Raw genomic sequence first — 5693 nt, forward strand, 5'->3', positions numbered from 1 at the left:
GGAAGGCGGCAGGGGAGATGCACTGTTCCAGCAACTGGAAGACAACCAGCAGGTGCGGTGGGGACTGGCGCTTGGACCGAGGCTGTGGGAGGACTCTGAACCGCCCCCAGCTGCCTGCGGCGTGGACCCTGTCCCGGGACCTCACCAGTCCAGGCATCGTGTACGAGGTACAGACCGAAAGTGCGAACGAGATGGTCGCACTGGGAACATCTGTGATTATTACGGTGGTGGTTCTGAGGCTTCGTTGCAGGACGGGAGGGATGGACAGGAAGAAGAGCCGCTCTGCAAACAGGAGCCGGCTAGTGGGGTTTCCTGGGGAGGAGAGGCAGGAAGTCTGTGTGGGCGACCCAAGCACAGGGAGAAAGCTCCTCAACCCGGAGGTGAGCAAGCAGGGGGAGCCCCCTTGCTAAGAGTGTCTTGTTGGCAACAGAGGCCACCAGGTGGCAGGAGGTTTGACATCTCACAGGCTCCTTCCAGAGAACAGGCCATTCTAACTCCATGAGGAGGCTTGTCCTTTCGGATATTGCATAGGTCATCCGGGCTCAGCCAGTGGCCTTCTTCCCAGGGGTCTCCGACCTTCCTGTCTGTACGCCCGGGGTAGCCCTGAGCATGTGGATTTGGGGGACCTGGGTTTTGCTCTTTTAGCTTCTCAAGCCAGACCAGTGTCCCCTCTTCCTTCCCTTTGTGGGTTCCTGCTGCCCCCGGAATGAAATGTCATCTCCGTGGCATCTGACCTCTCCTGGTCACTCCAGTGGCCAGGAGGGGTAAAGCAGAAGGCGGCAGAGAGGGTTTGCCAGGATTAAGGTGTAAGGGGAGGTGCACGGACTGGGCTGGGTGGACCCCTGGGGTGACAGCACCCACTTACAACATTTCTAACGCTCACATCTCCAGGCTGCTCCCCTTTCCCTGAGTCCCAGATGCAAACATACAACCGTCACTCTGCACACAGAAAGCCAAGTTCACAAAGTTTGTTCTCCAAACTGCTCTCCTCTGCAAACAGCAGCACCATCACCGCTCAAATGCCAACCTCGAAATCAGGCATCACTGCGACCCCTCTCTCCCCTTCTCCCGCCATCAGCCCACCCTCTCCATTCTGTCCACCTGTTCCTAAATCTCTCTCGGTCGTCCTCTTCCCCCCACCTCCTTAAGGCACCATCATCCACATCAGGACCACCGCAGGGCTTCCCAGCTGCTCTCCCAGCAGAAATGCTGCTAGGGGCAAGCACTGGGCACACACCAGCTCTCCCTTTACATGTAACCGTCACAGCAGGCAGGGGTCATTATGTCAAGACTTATACAGATAAGGAAACAAGCTCAGAGAGACTGGGAGACCTGCCATGGTCACACCACTGCTTTGTAATTGCTTCAGCGTCCAGCTGGTTCCGACCACACCTGCATTGCTCCACCACCCACAAGATGTCTGAAACAGAAATACAGCGGTGAGATTGGGGTGGGGCTGAGGGTGCAGGAGCTCAGATCATTCAGGGAGGTTCGTGTGTCCATTCTCCTGAATTTCCTTGTCACCTGCAAAGATGGTGAGTTGAATTTGCAATTCTGATACCTCTATCCTCCCCTGCCTCTACCCTCTTGATGTTCATAAGAATTCAGCACCCAGAAGTTATCAGAATCTCCCAGCTGCTCTTACAGGGGCAGTTGACATTTTCTGGACCAATCCACAGTTACTTCTATCTTCTTTCTTTTGCAACACAGTTTATGAAAGCAGAAATAGTCGTGGTAGGGACAACATGATTAAAACATGGAAACTGTGGCGAGCCCAAGGGAGAACACTAAATCCTTTGCACAGGGGTCCTGAAGGTGGGCCTCAGCCAACGATGTTGCTGTAGGGAAAGATGATCAGCTGGGGTCCAGCAGCTTGAAGAAGCGCGGGGACCAGAAGAGGGGCAGATGACAGTTACAGTGGACTGAAGCCAGGCATCTCCAGGCCGGAGCTGGTCTGCTCGAAGATCCCTCAGTGGGTGCCCTTCCAGGCAAGGAGGTCACTGGGGTGTAGTGGGGCTCTGCCTCTGGAGCCCCAAACTTGCTTCCCGTTCCAACTCTGTCACTTCAACAGCTCGTGTCTTTGGCTAGCTGGTCAACTTCTCTGAGCCTCTGCTACCCTGTATGTAAATGAGGAGGTAAATATGTGAAAGTGATAGCTGCTCCGTCCTGTCTGACTCCGCAGCTCCACGGACTGTAGCCTGCCAGGCTCCTCTGTCCGTGGGATTCTCCAGGCAAGAATACTGGAGTGGGTTGCCATGCCCTTCTCCAGGGGATCTTCCCAACCCAGGATGGAACCTCGGTCTCCTGCATTGCAGGCAGATTCTTTACCAGCTGAGCCACCAGGGAAGCCCGAATGAGGAAGTAACATGTAGCTATTTCAGAGAGGGTGAGTAAAAGTGTAGGTTGCTAACGCAAGAACTCTTTTTTCTTTTAACTGAGGTGAACCTACGGAAGATAAAACCACCCTTGTTAAAGGGCACACTTGTGTGGGATTCAGCGCATTCACGATGATGTGCAACCAGCGCTCTGTCTGGTTTCAACACTTTCCAGCTCCCCAAGAGGGGCCCTGCTCCCATTCTGAATCTGCTCCTCCCCACAACCCATTAGGAAGGGAGGTCCTAATCTCAGCTCCAGGTCCAGTCAGCTGAGACCCCCGCCCTGCTGCTAAGCCTGAGTCCCTCACACCCACCCAGCACCATGCTGCTCTGCTCACCATCCCAAGAAGGCTTTTTCAGTGTGAGATTCTGGCTCCTGGGCCCCTGAACATCTATTCAGTTCAAACATTTACCAACACCCCCTGGGGCTAAGCCTGGGGAATTCGTGGGGAAATTCTCTACAATTCACAACAGCTTTATCCTGGCAAAGGCTCTGAGAAGTCTGCCTGTAATTAAACATTTAAAACTGTGTCCCATTCTTCTCCGACCAGAGACCCTTTAATCTTATCAAAGGGGCACCCAGGCCCTCTCTGTGGGCCCCCATTTCAGGGGATACATTGGGAATCTCTGGCCTTGTGGAAAAACATCAATTGAGCACCTCCGAATGCAGGTCCTCTGGATAAACGATTTCATCTCCATTGTGCACCACTTCTTCATAACTAGCAAGATCTTGGCTGCAGGGAAATTACATTTTAAAAGTTTTTTTTTTTAATGGAGGTATAATTTATATGTAAGACAAAATGCCTCCTTTCAAGAGTAGAGTTTGGGAGCTTTAACAAGTGCATTTGGTCAGGTAACCACCGCCAACACTCAAGACACAGAACGATTCCAGCGCCCCCGGCACTTCCTCACGGCCCTTCGCAGCCGCCCCTCTTCTGACCCCAGACTCCACACGGTGCCTGTCGCTTTGGCCTTGCCTGTTCAGAGTGTCACCTGAATGGACTCACACCGCAGGCTTCTTTCGCTCAGCATGAAGCACCTGAGGTCGTCTGTGCGGCTGGAGACGCGTTGGTCCTTTCATCGCTGACTCGCATTCCAGCGTGAGGAACTGAGCCCCAGTTTGTCTGTTCACCTGCCCGTCAAAGGCGTGGGAGTCGATCCCAGTTTGGGGCAATGATGAGTAAGCCACAAAAAGACACTCGCAGACAGGTTTTTGGACAAATATGAGCCTTCATTTTTCTTAGGTGAATATCTAGCAGTGGAGTTTGCTGGGTTGTATGGTAGATTCGTGTTTAACTTTTAAAGAAACCGCCAAACTGGTTTTCAAAGCAGTCGAGCCATTTTGCATTCCCACCAGCAATGCAGGGGAGTTCTATCTGCTCTGTATCCTGGCCAGCATGGAGTATTGTAACGTTTTAAAAATTTGCTTTAATCATTCTAATAGATACATAACAGGAAATAGCATTTTAAGCCAGCTTACTCTGTAATTTTTAATAAATTCTGGTATGGGCTAAATTGTGTCCCTCTCACCCCCTGCAGTACTCTTGCCTAGAAAATCCCATGGGCGGAGGAGCCTGGTAGCCTGGTAGGCTTCAGTCCATGGGGTCACAAAGAGTCGGACATAACTGAGCGACTTCACTTTCACTTTTCCCTTTCATGCATTGGAGAAGGAAATGGCAACCCACTCCAGTGTTCTTGCCCGGAGAATCCCAGGGACGGGGGAGCCTGGTGGGCTGCGGTCTCTGGGGTCGCACAGGGTCGGACACGACTGAAGTGACTTAGCAGCAGCAGCAGCAGCAATAAAGATACCTAAAAGTCCTACCCCCTCATATCTAGAAGAAGTCTAGTTAAAATTACGCCATTAGGGTGGCACTAATTCAATGCGACTGTCCTTATTAAAAGGGGAAATTTAAATGCAGAGACTTACAGACACAGAGGGAAGTACATGTGAAGAGACACAGAGAAGACAGCGTCTGTGAGGCGAGGAACTCACCCTGCTGACATCTTGATCTCTGACTTCAGCTTCCAGGCCAAGAGAGACTAAATCTCTGTTTTCTTCTAAGTCACCCAGTCTGTGGTACTTTGTTACGGCGACCACAGGAAGCTAACACACAGACAGGACGACACAGGTGACATATCTAAGTTTTGAACCCTGTTGATAAAATGGCCTAACCGTCCCTCCTGACTGCAGGAATGCAACATAACCAGCGTCTCTGCATCTCCCCGGGTGCTTCTGTCTTTGCCTGGCTGGCGCCTGCCTCCTAGAGGAAACCTTCTTCCAGGAAGTAGGATGAAGGGAAATGGAGGGTGTGCAGAGACCCCTGCTTTGAGAGATGAGCTGAGAAGGGGCTAGCTGCAGGTAGAAGTCTCAGTCTGGTTTTTGTTTTTCAAACAGGGCAGGCCTGGGCTTCCCTGGTGGCTCAGTGGTAAAGAATCCTCCTGTCAAAGCAGGAGACACCGGTTCCACACCCGATCTGGGAAGATCCCACGTGCCGCCGAGCCACTAAGCCGGTAAGCCACCACTCAGGGGCTTACAGCCCGTGCTCTAGAGTCCAGGAGCCACAGCTACTGGGCCCACCGTGCTGCAACCACTGAAGTCCTCTCCCCTAGAGCCAGGGCTCCGCAACACAGGAATCCACCGCAATGACAAGCCCACGCACTGCCTTGAAGAGTAGTGCCCCCTCGCCCGCAGCCAGAGAAAAACCCTCACAGCAAGGAAGATCCCCACAGACAAAATAAATAATATGTAAATAAGATAATTTTCTGTCTCCTTCACTCCCCCAGCTCCAGGGCCCAGCAGCAGGATCTCCCCACCGCGTGACTGAATGAGACGTGGCTTCATCAGAAGGCAACTCATTCACCTGGAGGAACCATGAACAACTGACGGCAAAAGTCTTGGGGACAAACAGTGGAAATGGTTGCACGAAGTAAGAATGCACTTACTGCCCCGTGGTACATGAAACATGGTTAGAGGCAATATATCATGTGTATTTTTACCCCAATTAAAAAAAACAAAACAGTAAGAACCACGAGGGGAGTGCAGATGATGCGTCAGGCACCTCGCTCAGCACCATATATCTGAGTCTCGTTAGCTCCCTGCAGGACGAAGTCGCGGCCCTACTAAGGTACTTGGAGACAGTCACAGAGAGAGGTTCAGTCACTTGCTCAAGGCCACACAGGGCCTGGCATAAGGATGCTCTGCAGGCAGTCGCTGCTCGCGAGCCGGCCCGGGAGACAGCAGGTGCTGGCCTGGTGTACCCCGAGCGGCTGCAGCAGCGCGCTGGCCTCGAGCGCCCGGCCGCACAGGATTGGCTACTG

The sequence above is a fragment of the Bison bison genome, unplaced genomic scaffold (genome assembly GCF_000754665.1).
Source record: "Bison bison bison isolate TAMUID 2011002044 unplaced genomic scaffold, Bison_UMD1.0 scf7180017862013, whole genome shotgun sequence".
Lineage (NCBI taxonomy): Eukaryota > Metazoa > Chordata > Mammalia > Artiodactyla > Bovidae > Bison > Bison bison.